Source organism: Lactuca virosa, chromosome 5 (genome assembly GCF_052849685.1).
Source record: "Lactuca virosa cultivar CGN04683 chromosome 5, Lactuca_virosa_CGN04683_v6, whole genome shotgun sequence".
NCBI lineage: Eukaryota > Viridiplantae > Streptophyta > Magnoliopsida > Asterales > Asteraceae > Lactuca > Lactuca virosa.
In genome coordinates this window covers 151,448,439-151,466,468 of record NC_136430.1, presented here as the reverse complement: position 1 = coordinate 151,466,468, position 18,030 = coordinate 151,448,439, and the positions used below count along the sequence as shown (strand labels likewise).

General features: G+C 38.7%; 1 protein-coding gene and 1 pseudogene across 1 annotated transcript in view; both read left to right on the top strand.

The window, feature by feature from the left end:
- LOC145111874 (replication protein A 70 kDa DNA-binding subunit B-like) overlaps positions 1-18,030 on the top strand; it is a 34,185-nt gene that overhangs the window by 6,603 nt on the left and 9,552 nt on the right. The window lies entirely within an intron of this gene.
- Positions 16,449-16,584, top strand: LOC145118237 (U4 spliceosomal RNA; annotated as a pseudogene).

The window sequence follows — 18,030 nt, the reverse complement described above, 5'->3', positions numbered from 1 at the left end:
AGGTTCAAGCTTGTCGTGAGTCTCTCATCTTACGAAAGCTTCACAACCTCAAACCTTGTTATGTGCCAACGAGGGAACCTTCCCTGTCCACATCTCATAAGGTGGTTTGGCAACCTTCTTTGTTAGGACTAGATTAAGGATATGGGCGGTAGTCTCTAAGGCATACCCCCAGAATGAGATTGGTAGTGAAGCTCGACTCATCATGAAACGAACCATGTCCAACAAGGTTCGATTACGCCTCTCAGCCACACCATTAAGTTGTGGTGTCCTATGTGGTGTTAATTGTGAAACAATTCCACATTCCTTAAGATAGTCGTGGAACTCGATACTAAGATACTCACCACCTCTATCAGATATGAGCATATTTATCTTCCTGCCCAATTGATTCTCTACTTCTTTCTTAAGCTCTTTGAACTTTTCAAAGGTCTCTGACTTATGCTTGATTAAGTAGATATATCCATATCTGCTATAATCATCAATAAAATTCACATAGAAGCGATTCGCATCCCTTGTGGTGGATCTGAAGGGCCCACACACATCTACGTGTATGAGATCCAACAATCCCCCACCTCTTTCACAAGTGCCAGTGAAAGGCGATTTAGTCATCTTTCCAAGAAAACAAGACTCGCACGTATCATCCGACCTTAGGTCAAATGACTCCAACACTCCATCCTTTTGGAGTTAGGCAATGCGCTTCTTGTTGACATGTCCAAGATGACAATGCCACAAGCATGCCTTATCTAAATGATTAGACGAATCAATATGCAACACATTATTTCCTAAGTTATCTACAACCATCACACTTTCATATACACCATTACAAGGAAATGCTTCAATATAAAAAGTACCATTATAATAAGAATTAATAGAACTACTTTCATTATTAAATGAATATCTAAAACCTTGTCTGTACAAACAATGGACAGAAATTATATTCCTCGTCATTTCTGACGAGTAGAAACAATCATTAAAATCTAAACCTAACCCACTACTAAGCACTAAAGAGTAAACTCTGATCTTGGTAACAGGAGACGAATTCATATTGCCCATTATCAGGTTTATCTTCCCATGCTCCACATCCCTAGTTCTTCTTAGCCCCTACAAATCAGAACAAATGTGAAAACCACATCCTGTATCAAGGATCCAAGAACTAGCATGTGATGAGTTATTAGACATAATAGTATAAATACCTGTAAAGGTGGGCTTTATCTTCCGATCCTTGATGTCCTGCAAGTACTTTGGGCAGCTTCTCTTCCAATGCCTTTTGTCTTGGCAATATAAGCACGTTGCTTCTTTTGGATCAGAGGAAGGAGGGACATAACCGATTTTTCCTTTGGATCCACTTGAAGAAGATCCATCATGGGACTTTCCCTTCCAGTTCTTAGAGGGAGCTTTCCTCTTTTTCCCTTTGCCTTGTCCAATAGCCAGGACTGGGGCAGCAGCAGTAGGAGTGGATACGACAGCTTTTCCTTTTAATCCACCTTTAGCAGTTCTTAACAAACCTTGAAGTTTGCTCAAGGTGACTTCCTCCTTGCACAAATGATAAGTCATCTTGAACTGATCATAGCATGGAGGTAAAGAGTGTAAGACTATGTCTATAGCCAACTCTTCATCAAAGTTGACATTTAACTTGAGCAAACAATCTACATACCTTTGCATTCTTTACAGGTGGGTCGTGATGGACTCTCCATCCTTCATTTTGGTTGTTATGAACTGCGTGACTATTTCGTACCTCTCTTGATGCGCTCTTTGATGGTACTTTCCATCAATTCATGGCACATCTCATAGGGCCAATAATCTTCATAGAACCACTAAAGCTCAGGAGTCATAGTGGCCACCATAATGCACGACACTTTGGTCGCTTCCTTGCATTTGGCCATATACTCTTCCATTTCTTCGGGAATAGCATTAGTTTCATTTATCTCGGCGAGTTCCTTGTCGATAGTATGTTCCTTGCCCTCGTAACGTAGGGCCATTATGATGTTTATGATCCAATCATTGAAATTGGATCCATTAAAAGTGATTTATCTACAAATGTTCAGGAGCGAGAGTGGGTTCGAGGAGTTGTTGGAGGAGTTGGAGCCAGAAGCGTTGTTTGGGCCAGACATCTGAAAAAGAAGAACAAGTTTTGATTAGATAAGAATTCCTTAATATAACACCCAAATGAAATATTAAGGCTAGGACCCAACACAATAATTCACAATTCAGAAAAGGGATGCCGTAATCCAATTGTAAATTATTTGAAGGTAGGTAAATGACGATTTACCAATTTCACCACGAAAACGAAATTTAAAATGAATTAGGTTTTAAATGAAAGTCCTAGATCTTTGAGATTCATTGAACTCTTCAATGGCATGTTTAATCTCGATTATGCCCTTCAAGTTTGTGACTGGGATACCGAGGATCACAAACAAGGTGTGAATAACCATGCAAATTAGCTTGGTACTCTCGATGTCATTTACCACCTAATCAATGTGCCGGTTAACCACACACACTCCATTGATCAATGATAATTTACGAGCTACCCATTGCCACTCTTTTTATTCCAGATTAGTGTGTCGGTTAACCACACACGCTCCACTAACGACTTGACAAAGTGCAATGTGCAATTTCATGGATTAGCATCAAAACCACATTTTCCTAAAGTAACTAAGATTGGGAATTTATAAAAACATTTAGTTACTTTATATTTATCATTATACTTATTAATGAGAAGATTAATGCCCAATCCTACCTGTTCGGCTAACGACCCTCCACTAGTCAAGAGTGCGGTGTGTCCGTATATCAGCTCGTGACAGGTGGGTAAGAGTGGATACCCAATGGCGGTCATTTTATAAGCTGCTTCCTTAAACACCCCTTATAGACCAACTTCGTGAATGACGCCTACTAACGGTAAGACTGACTTTTTTATACATATATAATATTAAACTTTTAATTATATATAGTATAAGGGTGTATTTTAAACATTTCAAAATACTAGGGTTTTTATTCTAATTTAAAATTTTCGAAATTAATACTTTTTAATTTAAAATCTTAAATATTAAAAACCTTGATTTAATAATTATCCAAAATTAAACAATTAATTTAAATTATTAAATCTCATAGGATTATCCATTAAATTAAATAAATAGTTGAACCTAATCCCTTTATCCCCTAGATTTCCAAATTTTGGGAAGGGATATACCAAATCATCAATTATCCATTTAAACAATTAAAAGATAATACCTACCCAAAACCCTAGATTTTTGAAATATAATCTTGGGGAAGGCATATTTCGAAATTTCTAAGGTTAGCAGACCCTAAAAATCGAAATCATGAGGGTCAAAGGAAAGGGTGTTGGATTAGGTGTCTAAGCCCATAACTACAACTGGTATGTACTTCACCCAATAGTAGCATGGTCCTTTTGGGTTGCCTTCACTAGAGCAATTTGATAGGATAGACTTTTGAGAAAGATGTTATTTGTGATTTATTAATATATTATAAGTATAATATATTAATTGAGAAATCATATTATTTAATTAGTATTGATTAAGAATTAATTTGGAATTAACTGAGTGATCAAAAGAGACTAATTAAATTTATAGGGACTGATTAAGTATATCAGTAAAACTTATAGTTTGGGCTAATGATCCATGGTTGATTAGGATGAGCTAAACCAATATGATAGTCCATGGAGGTTTAACCCATGGAGCCTAAGAAATATGAAGGGTCATGGTGTATTAGGGTTTGTATGGATGAAACCCTAGTCTTTTCCACACTATAAAAGCAACCCCTTAGATCCTAAAATCGGTGCCCATACATTCTAAGAGAGTGATAATCGATTTTGAGCTAACTAGCCTATTCTCTCAAGCCTCCTCTTGCATTTGGTGTTTGTGACACATTAGAGGCATCACACTTGAGGTCCTAAAGCTTTCTAAGGCCAAGAACTACAAACTACATCAAGAGGTATTCATCTAACTTGGTTTTTATGTTGTATATCCTCTATTGTATGCTAGTTAGAATGTATGCTTTGGAAAAATGAACTTGCATGTATAATTAGAGAAAACTTAGATCCAAAGCATATAGGGTTGCATGTGCACCATAGGAGTGTTATAGTGCTTAAAACCCATCAGTGGTATCAGAGCCTAGGATTGTTTTCTATTATATTGATGCTTGGTTATTTTTCAAAGCTGAAAAAATCGATTTTCTGGCCTCTGACTGATGAACTCGCCGAGTCCAATGTTCTGAGTCGACGAGTTCACTCACTAAAAGGGCAACTCGACGAGTCCAGTTCATGCACTCGTCGAGTAGAGCCTTCTGTTTGCAGAATTTCGAGTTTTTTGCCAGAATTGGATTAGGATCATTATCACAAATTGTTTTGTATCATAAAATTCGTATTTTCTGATTTGGTAATGATGATCCTCATCCAATTAAAGAACAATTGTCAAATTTTAAGATAATAAGATGATTATTTGTATTATTTGATATGAATTGCCTTGCTATATGAGTTAGATTAGATCAATGGTAAATTATATGATAATGTTGTTAGTTAAAATTGATCTAAATTGTTCTTGAAGTGAGTTTTGTAACTTGTCCTCAAGTTATATGAAAAGTCTCATTCATGAACATTAAAACTCATAATTTTTCATAAGTTATGGAAACCAAAAGTTTTGAAGAGTTACAAAACTTGCCCTCAAGTTTTGGAATTTGTAAAGTCTCACTTTTGAAACATTTAATTCCAAACCTTAGAATTTTAAAAGTTTAAAATTCAACCCTTATACTATTATAATATTACAAGTTTAATAATAGTATATATGTATAAGACAAGTCAGTCATACCGTTAGTAGGCCTCATTCACGAAGTCGGTCTATAAGGGGGGGGGGGGTATAAGGTTACTGCCTATAAAATGGTGGTTTAATGGGTGTACACTCTCACCCACCGCTTCCTTGACTGGTGGAGGGTCATTAGCCGAACGGGTAGGATAGGACATTAATTCTCATTATAAGTATAATGATAATTATAAAAGTAACTAAATGTTTTATTAAATTCCCAATCTTAGTTACTTTAGGAAAAATGTGAAAATGGTGCTATTCCATGAAATTGCACTTTGCACCTTGCCAAGTCCTTAGTGGAGCGTGTGTTGTTAACCGGCACACTAATTTGGGACTGACAAGGGTGGCAAAGGGTAGCTTGATGTTTGTCATAGATCAATGGAGCGTGTGTGGTTAATCGGCACATTGATTAGGTGATAAGTGACATCAAGAGTACCAAGAAATTTGCATGGTTATTCACACCTTGTTTGTGATCATCGGTATCCCAGTCACAAACTTGAAGGGTATAATCGACATTCAAACATTTCATTGAAAAGTTTAATGAATCTCAAAAGAATCTAGGAATTTCAATCCAATTTAAAACTTAATAATCAATTTCGTTTTTCATGGTGGAAATTGGTAAATCGTCATTTACCTACCTTCAAATATTTTGCAATTGGATTATGGTATCCCTCTTCCGAATTGTAAAATATTGTGTTGGGTCTTAGCCTTAATATTTCATTTGGGTGTTATATTAAGGATTCTTATCTAATCTAAACTTGTTCTTTTTCTTTTCAGATGTCTATCCCAAACAATGCTTCAGGCTCCAATCCTTCTAGCTCATTCTCCCTCATGAACTTGGTTGGGAGAAATATCTTCGATGGGTCAAACTTTAACGATTTGATTAGAAACATTCATATGGCCCTTCACTACGAGGACAAAGAATATGTCCTCGATAAAGAGCTAAAGGAGATTGATGAACAAACTGCTACTCCCGAAAAAATCGAGGAATACAAGGTTCATGAGAGGGACGTGACAAAGGTGTCGTGCATTATGATTGCTACCATGACTGCTGAGCTTCAAAAGTCCTATGAGGACTTCTAGCCCTTCGAGATGCACCAAGATTTGATGGAAAGGTACCATCAAAGTGCTCGGCAGGAAAGGTATGAGATCATTGCCTCCATGATCACAACAAAAATGAAGGATGGAGAGTCCATCACGGCCCACTTGCAAAAGATGCAGAGATTTGTGAACCGCTTGCTGAAGTTGAATGTGAACTTCGATGAAGAGTTTGCTATTGATATCATCCTACATTCATTGCCTCCTTGTTATGATCAGTTCAAAATGACTTATCATATGAACAAAGAGGAAGTCACTCTGATCAAGCTTCAAGCCCTATTAAGAACTGCGTAAAGCAATTTGAAAGGCAAGGCTGTTGTACCTACTCTTACTGTTGTTGCCCCTGTTCTGGAAATTGGACATGGGAAGGGAAAGAAGAGGAAGGTTCCTTCTAAGAGCCGCAAGGGAAAGTCTCTTGATGGATCCTCTTCCAGTGGGACCAAAGCTGGTTCTGATAATCCCTCTACCAATCCAATTCATTGTCATGAAAAAAGGCACTAGAAACGAAGCTGCCCCAAATACTTGCAGGACATTAAGGATGGAAAGATAAAGCCCTCCTTCGTAGGTATTTACACTATTCTATCTAATAACTCATCGCATGCTAATTCTTGGGTCCTTGATACAAGTTGTGGATTACACATTTATTCTAATTTGCAGGGACTAAAAGGAAGTAGGGATGTGGAGCACGGGAAGATAAACTTAATCGTGGGGAATAGGAAAGTGTCGCATGTGACCAAGATTGGAGTTTATTCTTTATTGCTTAGTAGTGGGTTAAATTTAGATTTGAATAATTGTTGTTACTCGTCGGATATGGCTAGAAACATTATTTCTTTTCATGGTTTGTATAAACAAGGCTTTAGATTTTCATTTGATAATGAAATTGGTTCTATAAATGCTTTTTATAATGGTGTATTTTATTTCAAAGAATTGCCTAGTAATGGTATATATGAAACTGTGATGGTTGTAGATAATTTAGGAAATAATGTGTTGAATATTGATTCGTCCAATGGTTTGGACAAGGCATGCTTGTGGCATTGTCGTCTTGGACATGTCAACAAGAAGCGCATAGCCCAACTCCAAAAGGATGGAATCTTGGAGTCATTTGACTTAAAATCGGATGACACTTGCAAATCTTGTTTGCTTGGAAAGATGACCAAGTCACCCTTCACTGGTACTTGTGAGAGGGGAGAAGGTATGTTGGATCTCATACATACCGATGTGTGTGGACCCTTCAGATCTGCTACAAGGGATGCTAACCGCTTCTATGTGACTTTTATTGATGATTACAGCAGATATGGCTATATCTACTTAATCAATCATAAGTTAGAAACCTTTGAAAAGTTAAAAGAGTTTAAGCAAGAAGTGGAGAATCAATTGGGCAGGAAGATAAAGATGCTCCGATCCGATCGAGGTGGTGATTATCTTAGTATCGAGTTTCACGACTATCTTAAGGAATGTGGAAGTGTTTCACAGTTGACGCCACCTAGGACACCGCAGTTGAATGGTGTGGCTGAGAGGCACAATCGAACCTTGTTGGACATGGTTCATTCCATGATGAGTCGAGCTTCGTTACCTATCTCATTCTGGGGGTATGCCTTAGAGACTGCCGCCCATATCCTTAATCTAGTCCCTACTAAGAAGGTTGTCAAAACACCTCACGAGATGTGGACAGGGAAGGTTCCCTCGTTAGCACACATCAAGGTTTGGGGTTGCGAGGCTTTCGTAAGACGAGAGACTCACGACAAGCTCAAACCTCGTAGTGGCCATGTATTTTCATCGGCTATCTGCAGAAGTCCTTTGGATATCTCTTCTACAGACCGAGTGACAATGTTGTCTTCGTTGCGAGGAGAGGGGTTTTCTGAGAGAGAGAACTCATATGTCAAGAGGACAGTGGGAGGCAAATTGACCTTGAAGAGCTTCAAGAGTTAAGTGATGAAGGAACCTCAAACACTAGCACTCAACCCGAGGAGGAAACTCATGTTGAACATATTGACGAGTCATTACCTCTTCGACATTCCTCTCGAGTTAGGATGGCAGCTGAGTTTTATGGCTTCCATATTACTACTGAAGGTGATACGTTTATCAGTGATAGTACACTGGTAAATTTGGATGAGCCATCTAACTACAAGGAAGCCATGGCAGGCACCGAGTCTGCTAAATGGAAAGAGGCAATGGACAGCGAGATTCAGTCCATGTATGACAATCAAGTTTGGAACTTGGTTAACAATGTACCAGGTCGCAAGACTGTCGGGTGAAAATGGATCTTCAAGAAGAAGACCGACATGGATGGGAAAGTACACACATATAAGGCGCGACTGGTTGCGAATGGCTTCACTCAAACTCCTGGAGTTGACTATGATGAGACCTTCTCACCAGTGGCGAAGATTAAATCTATAAGGGTTGTTTTAGCCATAGCTGCATTTCATGATTATGAAATATGGCAAATGGATGTCAAAACCGCTTTCCTTAATGGAAAGTTGGCTGAAGATGTTTACATGTGTCAGCCAGAGGGTTTTATCAATGCAAAGTACCCTAATAGAGTGTGTAAGCTTGAGAAATCCATTTATAGATTGAAACAAGCATCTCGCAGATGGAATCTTTGTTTTGATGAGAAAGTCAAAGAGTTTGGTTTTTCAAGAAGCGAAGATGAGTCCTGCGTATATGTCAAAACTACTGGGAGTATAGTTAGCTTTCTGGTGTTGTATGTGGATGACATATTGCTCATAGGAAACGACATCCCAACCTTGCATGAGCTTAAGTCCTGGCTTGGGAAGTGTTTCGCTATGAAGGACCTTGGAGAAGCTGCCTATATTCTAGGGATAAGGATATTGAGAAACAAGAGTAAAAGACTAATAGAACTTAGTCAAAGTACCTACTTGGATAAGGTGTTGAAATGTTTCAACATGGAGAATTCCAAGAAAGGTGACTTACCTATCCAAAGCAATACCAAACTGAGTAAGACTCATAGTCTGAGTACAGAGGCCGAGATAGCAGAGATGAGTCGAGTACCATATGCTTTCGGAGTTGGCTCGATCATGTATGCTATGACTTGTACTCGCCCTGCTGTGGCCTTTGATTTGAGCATGGTCAGCAGATATCAAGGGAATCCTGGTAAAGCTCACTGGACTTCAGTAAAGAACATTCTTAAGTACCTGTGGAGGGCTAAGGACTGGGTCCTTACCCTCGGTGGGAGTGATGACTTGAGAGTGACAGGGTATTGTGACGCCGGTTTTCAGACCGACAGAGATAATTTGTGCTCTCAGTCGGGCTGGGTGCTTACCCTAAATGGAGGAGCAGTAAGATGGAAAAGTTCCAAGAAGGATACTGTAGCTGATTCAACATGTGAATCAGAGTACATAGCAGCGGACGAAGCATCGAAAGAGGCGATATGGTTGAAAAACTTCATCGGAGACCTTGGAGTTGTACCATCCATAAAGGAGCCTGTGGACATTTTCTGTGATAATGAAGGGGCGGTCGCCTTAACCAAGGAACCGAGAGATCATGGTAGATCCAGGCATATCAACAGAAAGTACCACACCATAAGACATCGAGTAGAAGAAGGACTTCTCATAGTAAAGAGGGTATCGTCAGAGGATAACCCAGCAGATCTCCTTACGAAAGGACTGAGTAGGGTTAAACACTTGTAGCATGCTAAGAGTATCGGGCTGAAGGACGATATTAGTTTTAGTGATTAGATAATTTTTTAGAAACTTGTAATAGCTAAAATGTAATTGACATTTGATGATTGAATAAAAGGAGTTTTATTTATAAGTAAAGTTACTATCTTGTGTAAATTGTTTACTATTTTTTCACTTTTTCATGTTTTGACTTCTGGAATAATAAGATAATTCAAACTATCCACAGTCGATCATACTCTGGAAGTAGGTTATGAGGTTAGACTGTCATAAATTGGCTTGTAGATTGTCTAAGGTGTTAGACATAGCAAAAGTATGCTACAACGTTCATGAGTGCTCTTGAAATAAGATTTGAGTATTGGATAAAACCCACGCTCACGTGAATCACTTCATGGAATTTATCACGAGCGATTATGAGACGATAACATCATATAGTCTTCAAACCAAGATATATGAGTTGTTGAATACGAATTAGTTGTGCATTGATGGTATGAAAACGCATTAGTAACTTGATGTTATAAAACGTATCGTTGTGCATGATTTAACGAGTAGTTAGTACAACCATATAAGTCGAAGTTTATCTGTTCCTTTTATCCTAAGAGGATTAAAAGCGATATCTTGGGCCCCTCAATGATTTTGTTTCGGCTTATGTGTCGGGCCCGGTCAGGACTCAATTGATGTGTTCAATTATGTTCTATGTCAAACAAATCAGAAATCGTGAAAACAAACTGCAGGACAATAAGTATGACTATGTTCCATGTATTTGTCTGCATGATATCTTGAAGAACAGAGGAATATATGATCCCTTATCTAAAGGACGCGCCACTGACTAGGTCAGAGTTCGACAACGGCTTTTGAGAGCTAAGATTGCTAATCGGATTTTGAAGTTGCATTGGCAGTTATAGTGAAGGGTTTTGAGCATTCTAGCACTCCTAAGGTGTACATGCAACCCTAGAAACCTTGGATCTATGTTTTCTCTAAGATACATGCGAATAATAAATTTCCAAGGTTTACATCCTAACTAGCATGGTATGGGGAACTTGAATCATAAAATGCTAGAAGAATTACATACCTTTTAGTAGTGGTTGATTCCTTGGAGTTTGAGAGCCTAGCACCCATAATGTGGATGCCTCAAATGGAAATCACAAATCACCACAAACTTTGGAAAACTATGAGAGAGTATGTATGCACTCTAGAAATCGGCCACCTTGCTCACACACACACTAGTGCCAAATCAAGTGCCAATGACTCCTTCATATAGTGTGGAGGATTAGGGTTACATTCCATGTAAACCCTAATACCCATGACTCTTCCTTTCCAAGGATCCATGGGTTAAAAGCTCCACGGACTATCCATGGACTCCCATGCAAGCCTAGCCCATTCCAAATGAGTATTAGCCCACACTATATAAATACAATAGCCCATATTTAATTAGTCACCTTTTTTTATCACTAAATTAATTCTAAATTAATTCAAGATCAATACTAATTAAATAATATGATTTCATATTAATATATTACAACTTATAATATATTAATAAATCATAAACATACAATTCTCAAAGTATTATCCATACAAATAGTTCGGGTGAAGTGCAACCCAAATGGACCATGTCGGGTCGGGTCAAGTATATACCAAATAAAGTTATGGACTTAGACACCTTATCCAACAGTCACCAACTTGGATAAGTCTAATAACTATATTTTCCTATATGACTTCAGGAACCAACCGGAAATCGTAGCTCTTAAAACTCTGTTGAACTATGAAGCGCCATTTTAGATAAGTGATCATATAATCCTCTGTTCTAAAGATATCAGCCGGACAAATACATGGAACAAAGTCGTACTTATTGTCCAACAGTTTGTTTCCCGATTTCCGATTTGTTTGACATAGAACTAAATTGAACACATCAATTAGGTTCTGACCGGGCCCGATACATAGGTCAAAACAAAATCATCGAGGGGCCCAAATATCGCTTCTAATCCTCCAAGGACTAGAAGGAACACATAAACTTCGACTCATATGCTTGTTCTACTACTTGTTGAATCATACACAAAGGCACGTTTTATGACATCAAGTTACTGATGCGTTTTCATGCAATCAATGCACAACCAACTCATAGGCAACAACTCATATCTCTAGGTTTGAAGACTTATATGATATACTGTCTCACGATCACTCGAGATAAATTCCATGAAGTGATACAAGTGAGCGTGAGTTTAATCCAATACTCAGAACTTATGAGCACTCATGAATGTTGTAGCAACTCTTTGCTATGTCTAACACCTTAGACATCTACAAGCCCAATTCATGACAATCTTAATTCATACCTACTTCCGATGTATGACCAACTGAGGATAGTTTGAATAAATTAATTATTCTGGAAGTCAAAACATGCAAAATTGAAACAATAGTAAATAATTGACAAAAGATAGCAACACATTACTCATAAATAAACAACAACTTTTATTCATCATCAAATGCCGATTACATTTTACAAGTTTCAGAAATGACTATCTAATCTGTAAAACTAATATCGTCCATCAGCCCGATGCGCCTCGCATGCTGCAAATGCCTAACCCTAGTCAGTCCCTTCGTGAGGAGATCTGCAGGGTTCTCTTCTGAAGATACCCTCTTTGCCACGAGGAGTCCTTCTTCTATATTATGTCTTACGAAGTGGTATTTTCTGTCAATGTGTCTGGATCTGCCATGATCTCTCGGTTCCTTGGCTAAGGTAACCGCACTATTGCTGTCACAGAAAATCTCTATAGGCTCCTTTATAGCTGGTACAACTCTAAGGTCTCCGATGAAGTTCCTCAGCCATATCGCCTCATTTGCCGCTTCACTCGCTGCTATATACTCTGATTCACAAGTCGAATCAGCTACTGTCCTGATATCTGCTGACCATGCTCAAAGCAAAGGCCACATCAGGTCGAGTACAAGTCATAGCATACATGATCGAGCCAACAGCGGAAGCATATGATAATTAACTCATATCAACCATCTCAGCCTCTGTACTCGGGCTCTAAGCCTTGCTCAGTTTGGCATTATGTTGGATCGGTAAGTCACCTTCTTGGAATTCTGCATGTTGAACCTTTTCAACACTTTGTCCACATAGGTGCTTTGTAAGTCCAATTAGTCTTTTACTCATTTCTCTCAATATCCTTATCCCTAGGATATAGGCAGCTTCTCCAAGGTCCTTCATAGCGAAACACTTCCCAAGCCAGGACTTAACCGCCTGCAAAGTTGGTATGTCATTTCCTATGAGTAGTATGTCATCCACATACAACACCAAAAATCTAACTATACTCCCACTAGCTCTGACATATACACAGGATTCATCTTCGCTTCTCGAAAAACCAAACTCTTTGACTTTCTCATCAAAACAAAGATTCCAGCTGCGAGATGCTTGTTTTAATCCATAAATGGATTTCTCAATCTTGCACACTCTATTAGGGTACTTTGCATTGACAAAACCCTCTGGCTGACTCATGTAAACATCCTCAGCCAACTTTCCATTAAGGAAGCGGTTTTGACATCCATCTGCCATATTTCATAATCATGAAATGCAGCAATGGCTAGCATAACCCTAATAGACTTAATCTTCACTACTGGTGAGAATGTTTCATCATAATCAATACCCTGAGTTTGAGTGAAACCCTTTGCAACCAGTCGCACCTTATAAGTGTGTACCTTTCCATCCATGTCAGTCTTCTTCTTTAAGATCCACTTGCACCCGACTGTCTTACGGCCCGGTACATTGTCAACCAAGTTCCAAACGTGATTGTCATACATTGACTGAATCTCGCTGTCCACAACCTCTTTCCATTTAGCAGACTCGGGGCCTGCCATGGCTTCCCTATAGCTGTTAGGTTCATCCAAATTTACCAGTGTACTATCATTGATAAATGTATCACCTTCCGCAGTAATATGGAAACCATAGTAATGCTCAAGTGCATTCCTAACTCTAGTGGAACGCCTAAGAGGTACAGACTCGTAAGTGGGATCAATAGGAGTTTCCTCCTCATGTTGATTGCTAGGGTCTGAGGTTCCTTCACCACTTGACTCTTGAATTTCTTCAAGGTCAATTTGCCTCCCACTGTTTCCTTGGCTTATAAATTCTCTCTCGCGAAATACCCCTCTCCTTGCCACAAAGACCACATTCTCACTGGGTCTATAGAAGAGGTAACCGAAGGATTTATGTGGGTATCTGATGAAAATACACCTCTCACTTCGAGGTTCGAGCTTGTCGTGAGTCTCACGCCTCACGAAAGCCTCGCAACCCCAAATCTTGATGTGGTCCAAATTGGGAACTTTCCCAGTCCACATCTCGTGAGGTGTTTTGGCAACCTTTTTGGTAGGGACTAGATTAAGGATATGGGCGGCAGTCTCTAAGGCATACCCCCAGAATGAGATTGGTAGCGAAGCTCGACTCATCATGGAACGAACCATATCCAACAAGGTCCGATTACGCCTCTCAGCCACACCATTAAGCTGTGGTGTTCTGGGAGGTGTCAATTGTGAGACAATCCCACATTCCTTAAGATAGTCAAGGAACTCTATACTAAGATACTCACCACCTCGATCGGATCGAAGCATCTTAATGTTCCTCCCCAAGTGATTCTCCACTTCCTGTTTAAACTCTTTGAACTTTTCAAAGGTTTCTGACTTATGCTTGATTAAGTAGACATATCCATATCTACTATAGTCATCAGTAAAAGTCACATAGAAGCGGTTGGCATCCCTTGTGGCGGTTCTGAAGGGTCCACACACATCAATATGTACAAGATCCAACAAACCTTCACCCCTAGCACAAGTACCAGTGAAGGGTGACTTTGTCATTTTTCCAAGTAAACAAGATTCACAACTATCATCTGACTTTGGGTCAAATGACTCCAAGACTCCATCCTTTTAGAGTTGGCCTATGCGTTTCTTGCTTACATGTCCAAGACGACAATGCCATAATGATGCTTTATCCAAACTAGTGGAAGAATCAATACACAACACATTATTTCCTAGGTTATCTACAACCGACACAGTTTCATATACACCATCACAAGGTAATGCTTTAAAATAAAGAACATTATTAAAGAAAGCATTAATACCACCACATTCATTATCAAACGAAAAGGTAAACCCTTGTTTGTACAAACCATGAAACGAAATAATATTTCTCGCCATTTCAGACGAGTAACAACATTTATTCAAATCTAAAGTTAACCCACTACTTAGCAACAAAGAATAAACTCCAATCTTGGTGACAGGTGTAACTTTCCTATTCCCCATGATCAAGTTTATCTTCCCATGCTCCACATTCTCACTTCTTCTTAGTCCCTGCAAATCAGAACATATGTGAATACCACAACCTGTATCAAGGACCCAAGAATTAGAATATGATGAGTTATTAGACTATATAGTGTAAATACCTGCATGGTTGGGTTTCACTTTCCCATCCTTAACATCTTGCAAGTACTTTGGGCAGTTTCGCTTCGAGTGCGCCTTTTCATGGCAATAGAAGCATTCAGCCTCATTAGGGTTGGCAGAAGGAGTGACAGAACCTCTTTTGATTCCACTTGAAGAGGAGCCATCAAGGGACTTTCCCTTGGTACCCTTCGAAGGGCTCTTCCTCTTCTTCCCTTTACCTTTCCCGATAGCCAGAAGAGGGGTGGCGGTAGGAGTAGGAGTAGTAACAACTGATTTATCTTTAATACCACTTTCCGCGGTCTTCAAAAGTCCTTGAAGCTTGCTGAGTGTAACTTCCTCCTTGTTCATGTGATAGGTCATTCGAAATTGATCATAACAAGAAGGTAAGGAGTGCAAAATGATATCAATCGCCAACTCCTCGGGGATGTTCACATTCAACTTCATCAAACGGTCCATGAATCTTTGCATTTTCTGCATGTGGCTCGTGATGGGTTCACCATCTTTCATTCGGGTTGTTATCATGGAGGAGATTATTTCATATCGCTCTTGACGAGCACTCTGATGGTTTCTTTCCATCAGATCCTGGTGCATCTCAAAAGGATAAAAGTCTTCATAGGACTTTTGGAGCTCGGCTGACATAGTGGCCAACATGATACATGCCACTTTGGTAGCATCTCCCTCATGTGCCTGAAGTCAGCGATCTCCTCGGGAGTAGCAGTAGACTCATCAAGATCCTTCAGCTCCTTGCCGAGGACATATTCCTTGTCCTCATAGCGAGTGACCATCCTTATGTTCCTAATCCAGTCATTGAAATTAGTCCCATCAAAGATGACTCTCCCATAAAGGTTCATGAGAGAGAAGGAGTCGGTAGGGTTTGAGCCAGAAGCAGCATTGTTGGAAGACATCTGAAAAAGAAGAAAGACAAGTTTAGATTAGATATAAAGATAGTCCTTAATAAGACACCCAAATGTAATATTAAGGCTAGGACCCAACACAATATTTTATAACTTAGAAGAGGGTTGTCATAATCCAAGCTATAAAATATTTGAAGGTAGGTGAATGACGATTCACCAATTTCCACCATGAAAAACGAAATGAATTATTAGGTTTTAATTGGTTCTTGAAGCTCCTAGATTCTTTTGAGATTCATTGAACTTTTCAATGACATGTTTCAATCTCGATTGTGCCCTTCAAGTTTTGTGACTGGGATGCCGAGGATCACAAAACAAGGTGTGAATAACCATGCAAATTTACTTGGTACTCTTAATGTTTATCACCTAATCGATGTGCCGGTTAACCATACGCGCTCCACCGATCTATGATAAACTTTAAGCCACCCTTTGCCTACCTTGTTAAGTCCAGGTTAGTGTGCCGGTTAACCATACACGCTCCACTAACGACTTAAGCAAAGTGCAAAGTGTAATTTCATGGGTTAGCACCATATTCACATTTTTCCTAAAGTAACTAAGATTGGGAATTTATATTTGCGCTTGGGGCAATGACGCAGCTAATGAGGTAATAACCGAGGCGCGTCAATTGCTGGTTGAAAAAACTAAGATTGGGAATTTATAAAACATTTAGTTACTTTATAATAATCATTATACTTTTAATGAGAATTAAAGTCATTGTCCTACCTGTTCGGCTAACGACCCTCCACCAGTCAAGGAAGCGGTGGGTGAGAGTGGACACCCATTAAGCTGCCATTTTATAGGCAACAACCTTATACCCCCCTTATGGACCGACTTCGTGAATGAGGCCTACTAACGGTAAAATTACTTGATCTTATATATATATATATATATATATATATATATATATATATATATATATATATATAAATATTAATAACTTATAATATTATAAAGTATAAGGGTTGAATTTTAACTTTTAAAATTCTAGGGTTGGAATTAAAGTATTTAATAAGTGTGTGAGACTTTACTAATTCCAAAACTTGAGGGCAAGTTTTGTAACTTTCAAAACCTTTCAACTTTCATAACTTATGAGTTATTAGTTTATTAAAATGAAGACTCTTCATTTTATCTAACCTATGTGTTCATTAATGGACTTTAAAAGAATGACTTTTGGTAATCCATAACTTGAGGACAAATTATGGATTCCATTAAAACACATAATGATCAAGAATTAACTAACAAACAATTTTGCAAATAATTACTATGATCTTCTAAACTCATAAGTGTATGAATATTCATATCAACAATTTCAAGAATCATAAATAACACATACAAAACTTGAAATTTTGATAATAGCCATTGTAAATGGATTAGCATAACCATTACACCATCTAAAACAAGTTTTATAAGACCAAAACAGTTTAGGGTAATGTTTCCAATCCATTTCCAACGGCAAAACTCGAAAATATGCATCCAGGGCCTCCTACTCGTCGAGTGCAAGAACCTACCCGACGAGTAGGATGAATTAACACATGGACTCGTCGAGTCCCCCCATGGAATCGGCGAGCTCACTCAGCAGGATGCAGAAAACTTGAGTTTTTTCAACAATTTGCATCAAGTATCAAGAAAACAAGCCTAGGCTCTGATACCATTGAAGGGTTTTGAGCATTCTAACACTCCTAAGGTGTACATGCAACCCTAGAAACCTTGGGTTTATGTTTTCTCTAAGATACATGCAAATAATAAATTTCCAAGGTTTACATCCTAACTAGCATGGCATGGGGAACTTGAATCATAAAATGCTAGAAGAATTACATACCTTTTAGTAGTGATTGATTCCTTGGAGTTTGATAGCCTAGCACCAATAATGTGGATGCCTCAAATTTAAATCACAAATCACCACTAACTTTGGAAAACTATGAGAGAGTATGTATGCACTCTAGAAATCGGCCACCTTGCTCACACACACACTAGTGCCAAATCAAGTGCCAAGGACTCCCTTATATAATGTGGAGGATTAGGGTTACATTCCATGTAAACCCTAATACCCATGACTCTTCCTTTCCAAGGATCCATGGGTTAAAAGTTCCATGGACTCCCATTCAAGCCTAGCCCATTCCAAATGGGTATTAGCCCACACTATATAAATAC